This window comes from Triticum aestivum, chromosome 7A, assembly GCF_018294505.1.
Source record: "Triticum aestivum cultivar Chinese Spring chromosome 7A, IWGSC CS RefSeq v2.1, whole genome shotgun sequence".
NCBI classification, from domain to species: domain Eukaryota; kingdom Viridiplantae; phylum Streptophyta; class Magnoliopsida; order Poales; family Poaceae; genus Triticum; species Triticum aestivum.
In genome coordinates, this window is record NC_057812.1 from 61029796 (window position 1) to 61043484 (window position 13689).

Below are 13689 nucleotides of genomic sequence, written 5' to 3' on the forward strand. Positions count from 1 at the left end.
GGCTTCCCGACAATCAGTTGCGAGCGCGTGGGAGTGTCTCCAACCCGCACGTGCCACGTGCTGGGTGCATCTGTATCCTTTTAATTTCTGCATGTGTATTGGAGGATTTTCTAAATTTTTGGTTTTTGCATTTTTGCTTGGTTTTTTAGGTTTTTATGAAGAAAATTATTTATTTATTATTCTCTCACGTGAAGCGCATTAAAAAAATTCATAGGTTTGCTATTGCGCCTCCACCTGAGGCGAAACCTGTGCATCCCGAAAGTGAAAGAGCATAACTATGTTCTCCGAGAGTGAAAAGGCGCAATTGTGCTTCCTAAAAAGGGGGAAAGCACTGTTGTGCTTTTGCGAGAAGCACAAATGAGGTTCCCGAAAAGTGAAAAACACATGTGCTTCCAGGTTTTTGATTTTTTTTTTCAGTTTTCTCGCTTTCCATTTTTTCTTTTTTGGGGAAAAAGATTGTCCAAACCGATTGATATGCATATAGTTTTGAAGATCTTGGCGCGAGAAATCGAAGAGTGAAAACAGTTCATAATTTGGACGCACGATTTAAGAGATACAATGCTTTGAATTTTTTTTTACGAAAAAGAGTAAAACTTATAGGTTGTGACAAATGTTGAACCTGCAGTGCGTCACTTGTCATCGCGAGAGAAGGTGGAAGTAACCTTTGCAAGAAATACCCTTAACTAGTGATTTTGAGGATACAAAAAGATTCTACAAAGGATTCCGGACGGGCAGGTGTGGATAGGTTTAACAGGGAGTCAGGGGAGTTGGGCCACGGGGAGAGAGATTAGCTGGGGAGAGAGGGGTCCATAGAATACCCGTAATTATCCGTAGGTCTAGTACTTTCTAGAAATGAAGGTTTACTAGGGAGAATCCTATTTGCCGATGGTTCACATAGACGAGCCAGCAATAGCCGGATTGGCCAACCCATTAGCTAGGATTTGTGCAAGAGAGATCTTGGTTATGGAAGTTTTTGACCGGTTTCCAAAACCTTCTGGAAGGTTTCAGTCCATTTTTCTTTCCTTTTTTTGTTGTTTTCTTCATGTTTTTTTCCTTTTTATTTTCTTTACTGTGTTTTTTCAAATGTTTCTAAAAATGTTCAGATTTTTTAAATAATAATGTTTAAAAGTTTCAAATTTTGCATCTTTAGAAGTTCACAACTACAAAAATTCTAAAACCAAAATAACTCCAGCGTTTTGACAAAGCGTCCAATAGGACATCCTGTGTACTGGCACATATGCTGCGAAAACTCGGAAGTTCCTAGTTGTAAAACTGTAGAATGCAAAACATGGTCTATTTGAACTAGTGTAGCATTCATGATGTCATTTTCAAACTTAAATTTTAAGCATCCTTGTAAATGTCGAAGGGAAATTAGGGAAAACACAAATTGAAACATAAGTAAATATCTGTTCATTTAAAAGATGGTTTTAGGGTTGACCAGGAATATGCTCGGTATTAAATAATAATTTTTTCAAGGTTGATTGCGAGAATGATACAAATAGAAATTAGTTTGTTCAAGGAGAGACTTGAAAGGTTGGTTTTTTTTGTGAAGCGTGTTATAATTATCTTAGATAAATGTTACATAAGACAGAACATGCATCGATTGATGCAGAGGTCGGGGTCTTAACCTCCTTTTCCAAAAAAAAGACAAAACATCTTTTTTCTCAAGTCAAGATGAAAAAAACAACAAACAATGATGGCAATTTAAGGTAGTAGTTCCTGCAAAAATGTCATCGCATCAGTTCGGACCTATTTTCGATGTCAGGACATAAAAAACACTAGATCACACAATACATTGGACTGGAACAAAAATATTGACACATGACACCATGTTACCGTTGTTTCAGGAAAAGTAACCTTTACACAAAAATGAAATTTAACCAAGGTCCAAAGGAGCCCATGACCAGTCTATATTTTCAGCCTATGTGTAGTCATTCGAGGTTGATTTTACTGCTTACCTCATCCTTTATAATTTTTTTTAAGTTATAGGTTTGGCATGAGTCATACTTCTATAAGTTTAACCAATTTTATAATAAAATTTACTAATATCCACAACATCAAATACATGGAGTATGAAAATACATTTTCTGATGAATCTAATGAAACTAGTTTGGTGTTATAGATTGATATTATTTTTCTATAGAGTTCATCGAGTGTGGGGAAGTTTGACTTAGAATAAACCTAGACTGCAAATATTTTTAAATGGAGGAGATAGTTAGTTAGCTTCACATCTTTTTTATCTAGAGACATATATAATTTTTTTTTCTGAATTCCTTGTTGCATTAGTTTCTCGATTGGTGTTATCATGTAATTTCTAGACATATCTAGATTGTTACCTCAGTAATTAGGGTGCCACATGACATTCTTGACCTATGAAAAAACACACGACCATCTTAGTAAATTGAACTAGTTTGTGGATATTCAGTGCCGGGGCTCATCTGCATCCAGTGAACAGTAAAATCAAAAAAATAGCATAAACTAGAAAATTGAATTATTTGGATGCAAAATGATTCAGTGCGCCAGGTGCGTGCAAAATTTCATGGCTAAATGACATATGAGGAGCTCGTGACCAAAAATCCAAAATGAGCAGTGCTATTTTCAAAAGTTCCTCGCAGACCCAAATTTGTCTTTTTTTTGCTACGAGCTACCGAAATGTCCAAACTGCTGGAAATTTGGCACGGACTTCATGCACATGAGCATCTTCCATCACAAACAAATTGTTTTTCTCAATATTTATTAATGATTTTACTGTTCACATGCGGGGTGCAGATGCACCCGAGAACCAATACACGCACATATTCGCGGTTCAAGAGTTGTTTTTCCTGAGTCCTGACAAGGGATATGCTTCCTGTCCATTTTGTATTCATTGCTGGGATATCTGTGTTTATTTTTACTTCTGTCGAAAACAGTAGATATTGAAACAACATTATGCATAGTTCCGTCATTTTCATTTTTTTTAGAAAAGGAGTCCCGTCATTTTCATATCCTCTTCCTGACGGCACCCAGCATCTTGAATGAACGCGACCATGCATGCAAACCGGTACGTAATGAATCAATCCTCTTCATATCCTTCATGTCCTTTTCATGTCCGGCCTCTTCATTCAGTCTCTACGTCACTAGAGTCGTGACGGCACCCAGCATCTCGAATGAAGGCGACCATGCATGCAATGCAAACCGATATCAGCTCACGGTCGAATTCACCACCAACGGGTGGCTCGGGGAGCGCCTGCGAGCGGACGACAAACGAACGGCTCATAACCAACATCATCATCGGTGCAACAAAATAAACCACTTATCACCCAGCAGTGAGCTCTAGCTAGTAGTACTATTTCTTGGTGCCGTGATGAACATCCGCGTGCGAGCTCTCGAGACCAACCATGTCCGGCCGGAGATCATTCCCACCGGTCCGCCGTCGGATCACGGCCCCATCAGGCTCTCCCTCTTCGACACCCTGTTCCTCTCGCTCCCCCCGATCCAGCGCCTCTTCTTCTATGACGGCGAGGACCTCCCGCCGTTCCCGGCGCTCGTGCGCTCCCTGCGGTCCTCCCTCGCCGCCACGCTCACCGTCTTCACCCCGCTCGCCGGCAAGCTTGCGGCCTGCACCGATGGCGACGTCGCCATTGAATGCTCCCCCGACGCTGTCCGTCCAGGTGTGAGGTTCGTCGTCGCACAGTACTCCGGCGACGCCTCCGACATGCGCCCGCTAGCGCGGGATGCCGAGCATGACACCGAGGCGTTCTTGCAGCTCGTGCCGGAGCTCGAGGTGCGCAGGCTGCCGGCGCCCGTGCTTGCCGTCCAGGTCACGCGGCCGGCACCGGCAGGGCGAGGCGATGACGGCGGGGCCGGCGCCGTGGCCGTCGGGGTCTCGATGCACCACGCGGTGGCTGACGGGCAGTCGCTTTGGCAGTTCATGCGTGCATGGGCCACCGCATCACGAGATGGCTCGCTGGCGTTGGCAGGGCTCGTGCCACCGCCGATGTTCGACCGGGCGGGCATCCTGCGGCACCCCAAAGCAGAGGCGGCTACACGCCAGTTTGCCCGGCTCTCGGCGCCGGATCTGCCCACGGTGAACACGCTCACAGAGCCGGACTGGACGCGGCAGAGCAGGAGGACCTACCTGCTCACCGCCTCCCAAATCCAATCTCTCAAGCGCCGCATCCTGCAACAAAGCGACAAGGACCAGCCGCCGGAGCCTCCAACCACGTTCATCGCCATCGCGTCCCTGCTCTGGACATCCTTCGCCCGCGCCAAGCACCCGAACCACGGGGCTACTGACGATGAAGACGTGTACTTCCTGTTCCCCGCGGACTGCCGTCGGCGCCTGCGCCGGCCTCTGGACCCCGGCTTCTTCGGCAACTGCGTCAAGCTTTGCTACGCGCGGGCCAAGACAGGCGACCTCTGCGGCCATGACGACGGCGCCGCACTCGCACGCGCGGCCGCGGCTGTGCGGCGTGCGATCCGCGAGCACGTGGAGGAGGAGGACCCGCTGGGCGACGCCGACCGGTGGGCGGAGACCATCCGGGGCGTCCCGCGGGACAGGCTGGCCAGGCAGGGGTCGTCGCACCGGTTCATGGCGTACGAGGTGGACTTCGGGGTGGGGGGAGCCAAGCCGAGCGGAGATCGTGTCGATGCTCAGCGCGGCGGAGGTAGTGATGCTGGTGGGAGCGCGAGGCGGCACGGTGCAGGTGTCCGTGGCGCTTGGCCGGGAGCACGTGGACGGCTTCGAGGCCAGCTTCCATCGCATAAGAGCCTCACGTGTAATTGGTGGTGAGTGGATATGATCATACGATCTAAATCCGTATGTAGTTTGGTTATGTCTAATGAACGAGAGGGCTACGTGTCAGCCGACTACGAGGCAATTATGGTGACTTTATAAAATCTTAAGGTGCTATCCCGGCTTAATCTCTCGGAAATGCTCAGAGGGATAGAGAGTGTGTGCTTGCGTTCATATGATTGAGTGTATACTTGTGTATGTGAGCAACTTCGATTGTACTGTATCTTTTTTAAAAATACGTCTTGAATCCTTTATAGGTATGCCATTTTCAGGTGCCGAGTTGGAATCTCATTCTAGAGACACGTTTTGTCAATTGGGTAAGACGAGATCCTACAGTTCACTGTTTTATCTTTGAGGCTTGCTTCGTTGCACCCCCTAACTCAATTTCCTAGGGGTATTTTTAACCCCCGCCATCTATTTTTTTCTTCGGCCCGCCGCTGCCCATATCCAAGCCCCGTAGCCCATATCCAAGCCCTGTATAACCCGTATGACCCATACGTATGTATATGGTGACATCCCGAAAAAAAGGATGACACGACCCCACGACCAGGTAGGACCTGCCGACGGCCGATCCATCAATCACGTAGCTCAATCAATCACGCAGCTCCATCATTCACGCAGCTCCTCCATCATTCTGGTGAGGTTCTTTAGGAATATCGGCGGCGGCGATCTTATTGCCGGCGATCTCGTCCAAGAGCGCGCGCGGCACCGTCGTCAACCTCCAGCGCTCGCAGGTACTGCATCTCGTTTCCCCACGTTTGTCTCGCTCACGACAGCATCGAACGAACCGCCGCTGTTTTCGTCGTAGTGGTTAACCTAGCGGGGCGGGTAACCTAGCTTTCTGGCGGTCCAGGCCATCGCAGATCTTGTTCTGGTAGTGCTGCTCGTCGTGATATACACAGTGATCACGCGGGCTAAAGTGGGTTTCTTCTTTCTAGGGTTAACCTAGTGTCGGTTGCCGTCGGTTGTGTGCACGACGGCTCCGTTATTTGATGCGGCGGCTTAACTAGGTATCCGGCGATCCAAAGTAATCACGACTGGTGCCGTGGGCTAGGAATCCGGCGGCGCATGTTATCACGGGTAGCGCGGCTTCTCGCGATCCAAAGTGATCACGTACTGGATTCATGGGACGTACCTTAACGCCGCTCGGTGTGGAGAGGGGGAGGATCCATGGGCGATTAGAGGTCGTTGGCGCCGGTTGTGTGCACGATCTGAACGCCCTCGGTTGGGGCGCTCTCCGGTTGGTGTAGTTTATTTAACATCCGTGATCGTGCGCTAGGTGTTGTATATGTCAGCATTGATAATGTTTGCACATGTGATGATACATATTAATTGTTGTAGGAAATGGCGGACGATGAGTTAACTGATATGATGTATGACATGGAGTTTGGAGAACTGATGAAAGACTGGATAGAAGATTGGTCAGATGATGAAAATTCAGATCGTGGAGATAGGTCAGAGAATGGGAACGTATTGGAAGATCTTAATGTGAGTGGCATTATCATGTTGTAATTTTTTGGTGGCATCCGACAATATTATATTTTGAAAATTTATAGATGGATGAACATGATGATGGTCAGGAAAATAATGAGCATGATGATGGTGAGGAAAACAACTCGGAGATCTCGAATGAAGATTACATTAGTCAGGTATGGAAGTGGAATTTTTTGTTGGCATGCATGCAATTGAATTAATCCTGGAATATTATATGATAAGTACTTATGTATTTGTGTTATATTTTTCAGCTCATTTCCGAATGTCATAATGCGTACGACTAGTACGGTGAATCCGACGCGGAGACAGGCCTTGATGTCGAATCATTAGCTGCACCTAATTCTGGGGAGTCGCAATTGTCGGTCATAATGAGTGATGTATGTATGTAATCAATGTTGTATGGAAGTAATGTTATACCATAGAAAACTGTTTTCATGGCTATGTTATGATTGTGTAGGTGATAGAAGTTGAGGGGAAAAAGAATGTCCAAGATAGTGCTAGTGCAGATGATAAGAGGGATATGTTCATGCAGATAATACAAATGACTCTTACGTCTCATGAGGCTGCGTATGATTTCTACAACAGCTATGCTAGAGATAATGGTTTCAGCATTAGAAAGAATAGGGTCCGGTATAGCAAAACCGAGTCACGTCATATGCGTTATAGGCGGTTTGTTTGTTCCAGACAAGGAAAACTGACAGCAAGTTGCTAACCGAGGAAGGACACAGCCGTAGGCTCAGACCCGAGACACGCTGCCACTGCGAAGCGCACCTGACCGTGAAGCTTGACCAAAAGCATGGGGTTTAGTATGTTGATAGTTTTGAGGACAAGCATAGCCATATCTTGGCAGGACCGGACGAGGTACCTTTTCTTTGGTCCCACAGAAAAATCAAAGAGTACCAGAGAGCTGAGATACTGTCCATGGGAGCTGCAGGGATTAGAATTCACGACATGATGGATTCCTTCATCAGCAAACATGTATGGTATGGCGGTGTTGGTTTTACCAGGCGTGAAATATACAACCTTTGCGCCAGGGAGAAGAGGAAGCTGCTTTCAAAAGGTGATGCTGCCACAGTCATAGGCATCATGGCCAGTAGGAAACAGAGGGATCCTAGCTTCTTTTTCGAGTACAAGCTAGACAAGGAAGGACATATGAATAGGATGTTCTGGTGTGACTCCCAGTCTCGTCATGACTATGAGGACTTCGGCGACGTGCTTGTATTTGACAGCACGTACAAGATGAACCGGTATGGTATGCCATTCATACCCTTTGTTGGTCTTAACAATCACCGGAAGACCACTGTTTTTGCTTGTGCCATAGTTTCGGACGAGACCGAAGAGACATATGTGTGGCTGCTGGAGACTTTTTTGAGGTCCATGTGTCAAAAGATGCCGAAGAGTGTTATCACGGACGCCGACGCTGCGATGATCAAGGCAATTCGCCAAGTCTTGCCAGACGTGTGGCACCGTATATGTACGTGGCATATAGAAAAAAAATGAAGATTCACCTCAGTCACAAGTCCTTGAAGGAGTTCCGAACTCTTCTGTACTACAGCACGTCCACGGCCACGTTTGAGGAGAGATGGCACGCGTTTTCCAAAAGATGGCAGTCGGAAAAAACAGTAACATGGTTGAGACGGATGTATAAGAAGAGGAGACTGTGGGCCGCGGCTTATCTGACAGAGGGTTTTTGGCTTGGCATGAAAAGCAACCAGAGGAGTGAAAGTCTAAACTCATGCCTTCACCTCCACCTAGACGGTGAAATGACCCTGGTGGATATGATTTTGCACTATGAGAACGCCGTTGTACGTATCCGTGAGAATGAGGCACGAGATGATTGCACGGCCTCACAGAGTTTACCGGTGGCAGTTACTAGCTCGAGGGAACTTGAGATAGCTGCTTCTCACGTCTTCACTCCAGCAAACTTCTATATGTTGCAAGCTGATCTTAGGAAAATTGGCGGCATGGAGATTGTAGAAATAAAGCTCGGAGACGGATCACAGCAGTACATCGTGGCCTGGAAGAATAACCGGAAGAGCCGTTTTTGGGTGGAGTACACTCCAGTAAATTCCGCAGAAACTATAAGGTGCAGCTGCAGAAGAATGATTCGAAAGGGTCTACCTTGCAAGCACATATTCCATGTACTGAAGTACTTGAATATATCTGAAATACCAAAGTGTTTAGTTCTTGTGCGGTTCACGAAAGACGCAAGGTTGGGACTGCCCGCGAGGCGCACAAGCGATCTGTTGGGATTTGGATGGACTGGAGCAGCTGAAAGAATGAAATATAGCCAGGTCAGTGTGTTGGCTTCAGAAGCTATGCATGCAGCATGCAAACACCCAGCTTTGTGGGATCAGTTACAGGAGAGTTTGAAGACCGTGATAGCTAAGAGCCATGAGTATGATCAGCTAAAGGAAAATTTGAGTAAGAAAACGGCTGATCATAGTACTTGTGCAATTGAATATGTAGACGATGGTGAAGGCAACATAGTTGAAGTTCAAGATCCTATTAAAGTATCAACGAAAGGTGCAACTAAGGTAGATGAGAACCACCCTATGTCGAAAAATGGTAGGCCACTTTTGTACGACGAGATCAGAATCAGGTGCGGCGCATGCAAATTGCTAGGGCACACTAAACGCAGCAAGAAATGCAAACTAAATAAGAAGTAAGTTTTTGTACGCATTGTAGGTTATAATTGTTTTTAACTTGTCATTCATTAACTTTTCCTGTTATCGTGTGCAGAAGCGTGGTGGGCGAAGAAGAGTAGAACAGTTGCTAGAGTTATGTTAGGATGAATCCAGTGATCTAATAGTGAGGTGTTTACAATGTGTTACTGCATACATGATACATGATATATACTATTGCAAGAGGCCAGTACCTTGAGATAGTGCTTGTAGCATATATGGACTAAACAGGAGGCGGTCACTAGGGACTTTAATCATGGAAAATGGATAGCATTTTAGCCATTGTAATGATGGCATCTTTTGTGTTGTCCACTCTAGTTATATTATATTAGAAAACTAGACGATACCCGACATGTTGTTGCGGGAATGTTTTGCAATATATTCATCGATAAATGCTTCCGTGTAACATGTATATGTTGTTGCGGGAATCTTTTGTTTGCATGTTGTAGTGGACCTTTCTCCATACATGTTGAATGACGAGGTGGGAAACTTGCATGTTAAGAGAAATAGGTTAGTGGTGGCTAGTTGTTTAGATACAGAAGATGTAATTATGTGTGGTAATAATTAACTTTTTTTACTCCTTTGGTTCACCACAATTTAGATATGGAAGATACCAGCTCACTTTTGTCTATAGTATAGACTTCGTACCAAAAACCCACCATTTTCACCTCATAAAGAAAAGAAAAACCCACCATTTCAGGGCTTGTAGTGTAACTCGTGTCGCTTGTCGCGATGACGTGGAGGGGGGTGACGGATGCCATTAGACGGTGCGACACACGGCTGCTCCCATTGCCGATCCCATTTAACAATTTTTATTTTGATTACAACCCGTTTAAATGGGCCGCGCTGGCCATCTAGTCGGGGTGGTTCTTCCCTCGCGATCTCCACGCGCGTTCTATCTATCTACTGCGACCGCCGCCGCCGCCGCCACCGATCCACGTCTTGCCGCCGGTCACGTTACGCCATGGTTTCATGGAGCGACGAGTCGAGCTCTTCTTCGGATGGCGAATCCGTGACTAGCCTGCAGGTACGCTCCTACTATATAATCTCCAGATAGTTCTAGGCTTAGGGTTAGGGTTCTTCATTTCCGGTATTTCACGCAGGGCGTTGATTTGTGCATTATCTCTGTTGTTTCGTTTAGCTTCCTAGGACTATCCCGTTCTATGAATGGAGTGGCATTGCTCACGATTTGTCTTCTCGTTGTCTGCATCGAGAACCTTGCGTCAGGCTAGTTGCTTTTGATTCCTTGGACACTGGCAGACGTTTTCTTGCCTGTGGTCAGAAGGTATGTTGTTCCATACTTTAAATATATGTTTACATTACCTCGTGCTCGACTTACTTCGCGGTAATCCATTGATCTGCCCAAAATTGCATACAATGTCAATTAATTTGTGCATTTACAAATTCCGTATTTATGTTGTCTTTTTCACAGTCTAATATTTGTTTTAGCATATAATAGCATATACTTGTAGTTAATTGATCCATATACATATATATGTATATCATTGCATGCTACATTTTGTGTTTATATGATTGAGACCATATTTTTAGTGCATTGCATGTAATTGTATTGCATTTGTGCATATATGATTGAGACCATATTTTTTCATACTGCAGGAAGAAGTGAAATGTAACTATGTGGAATGGATAGACCCGGAGTGGTCAGTGGCTACGAAGTTCTGCCTGAGAGAACTGTGGAGCATGTATGACGAGAAGCTGAGACAGAATATTAAGAATGCTGAAGACAAATGCATGTTAATTGGAGAAAAGAGGAGGACGGAGGAAGAGCTGAGATTTTTCAAAATGGACTTTGCTAAACTGGTGGCTGATAAGGAGGATGCTCTCACGTAGTTGGGCAATGCAAGATTGTCACTTAGCAATCTCAAAGAGGAGCTGGAGAAGAGTAAGATGGAAGACCATGGTTGTGCCAACCTACATCAGGTCCTGAGGGTAAAGGCTGAGAAAGACCGGGGCCGGGTGGTGCTAGAGAGAGACCAAGTGATGAGAGAGAGGGACCAGCTGAAGCAAGAGAAGAAAAAACTTGAGTATATTATTGCAGATTTTCTCAAACAGAAACATGGGTACGTTGATAAGATCAAGAAGCTGAAGGAGATTTGTGATGAATTTTAAGTATGTTTTGTGGTTTATTGTTGAACTGAATGAACAAGTCCTATCTGCATTGTGGCCAGTTCATTTGTGTAAGGTCTAAGTATATTATATTAACCAATAAATTATATCACTTTCGAAATAGTTTGCCCTTGTTTGACCTGCATCCTAATGCGGGTTCTCAGCTAAACATTGAAATTCTTTTGGTTCCACCGGAGCTCTAAATCGTACTGATCAAGGGGGCGAAAGAGTAGTTGATCATGTGATTGATGGTGCTACTGATCCTGATCTTCATGATGTAGAAAAGGAAAAGGCTAACAAAAATGTAGCAAAAAAAACTGTGCAACGTGATTTGAAGCAACAGATAACGCCAAGGGAGTCTGGCGCAAGACACGAGGAAGATCCACCTGCGGACGCCGATCCCAGAAATCCAGCGGCGCAATCATGCGCATGGCATCCTAGGCGGATCTGCCTACTCCACCAACCGCAGGATCCACGGGTGGCCCGTCTGCGTCCGACACGCGGGCTGTCTCCACCGAGCGGTCGGGCGGGTCCGGACCTGGCGCGTCGCCCCGCGCCAACTGGCGCTCGTCGACTGGGTCGCCCGCGCGGGGACCGGATCTGTCGTTGTCTCGGGCGCGGGATCCCACACCGGATGGCACGACAGCCGATGTTGATTCTCAGGCAAACAAAAAGGAATTTATCATTTTTTTCTTATTGTTGAATAATGCCAAATCAAATCAAAAAAATATGCAAAAGTAAAAAGGAAATGAATTACTCTTCCATGGAAGAAAAGAATGAACACAGCAGCAAAAAACATTAAGGTACATTTTAAATTATTGTACAAATAAAAAGAAAATAAATATTTAATTGAATAAGTGAAATATAAGACATTAATTTTTCGTACACATTGAATAAGTGAAATATAACACATTGAAGCAGCTCGGTTTTAAATGTGGTACTAATCTGTGCGCGGGTGAGGCTGGCCTGTGACGGCCCACCCGAATTAGGCCCAAGCGAGCGTCGCGCCGGGCACATCCCAGCGGTGCTGGGAGTTTAGTCCCACCTTGCAAAGCGAGGGGAGCTCACACCGGTTTATATACCGGGTTGAGCTTCCCGTCTCAAGTTCCTTTCTAAAGCGGGCAGCACATGCCTAAACCCATCCGTCTCTGCCCAGTGGGGCCTACTAGCTGCCTATTATCACAATCTGGCAGGCCTGCATCCTGGCCCAATAAATGATTGGGTTGCTAGTCGTATGCTGGCAGTTGAATTGTGTAGTATGCAGCTAGTAGGCGGGCTTTTTTGTCATATTTCACTTTTTGCATTTCTCACCATTATTTGTTGTTCTTCAAATCACCTCATAAAAGAATATAACACAACAATTTTTCGCACATTCGTGAATTTTCTAACTGTCAGAACAAGTAATACAGAAAATATATATGTGTTTTAAATTTTTTTCAAAGATAAAACTAAAAAGAAATATTTTATTTAACAAGTGAAATGAAAGAGAACGCATTATCTTGCATAATTTGAATTGTAAAGCTGTCGGAATTAATGTAAGAGGAGAAATAGATTTGATTTTAAAATATTTAAAATATATATTAGAAATGAAATAGGTAAACATCATGGCAATGCACACATTTCCATTGCAACCAGTAATTTAGGCTAACTAGGATTGTTTCCAAACACAAATGTGAGATTATGATAACCTTGCAGGGTTAAGCTATGTATTAGAATCTAGAACCAAATTAACGCAACCTTAGAGTTGAAGAAGTTGCTGATCCATATATCAATAATAATGCTCTATTTTCACTTCAAGCCAGCATAAACTTATATAACCAAATCCAGCATGGCCTGCAGTCTGCCTAACCCATCATCCTAGGCTTACAAAGGTCATGAGCACCGCAAAATAACAGCAGCAACTACTAAAACATCGCAACAAAGTAAAGGCCACATCTTCAGCAGGAAGTAGAGTCTTCTTTTTTATCCTTCCACTCTTGCCCCGTTGATTCTCCACCCCAGTCTTGCTCCCACCTCCAGCACTTTTTTTGTGGCTCCTTTGTCTGAAAAATAGATCAATTAACAATCCAATGGCTCAGTAGTTTCATTATAGAGAAAGTAGAAATGGGATTATTTATGAAAATAAAAGGATAACACATGCATTACATTAACAACTGCATTACATAACTTAACAGTTTGAACACATCACATTTTCACTATCTAAACTTCATCATTATATAACTTAACACTTACTGCAGTTCTCTAGGTTTGGTAGCATGGTACTATATGAACCAACGTATTAAAAACTACAGTATTCTTGCGTATACATATGAGATAACATGGTTTGACTAAAACGGAGATTTCTGGAGTATTCACAATACATACAACTGTTTGGTATGTTGTAAATTGTGCTGCATAGCTATTACATTTAAGCACTCACAAACTCTGTTTTTTAAAAAGAGGCTACATTTTTCATGCAGAGAAATAACTATATTTTTCCCAATACTGCAGTAGTAAAATCACATTTATTAGGGGCAACCAAACAACTCACTGTAAATACAGCTAACATAATCTCAAATACTGAAGTATTCTCAAAGAACTTAGAACATAGTATGCTATCAAACGGGTCCA

General features: G+C 44.5%; 1 pseudogene; it reads left to right on the forward strand.

The window, feature by feature from the left end:
• The first annotated feature begins 3133 nt into the window (after positions 1–3133).
• LOC123150565 (anthocyanin 5-aromatic acyltransferase-like) lies at positions 3134–5032 on the forward strand (annotated as a pseudogene).
• Positions 5033–13689: the final 8657 nt, after the last annotated feature.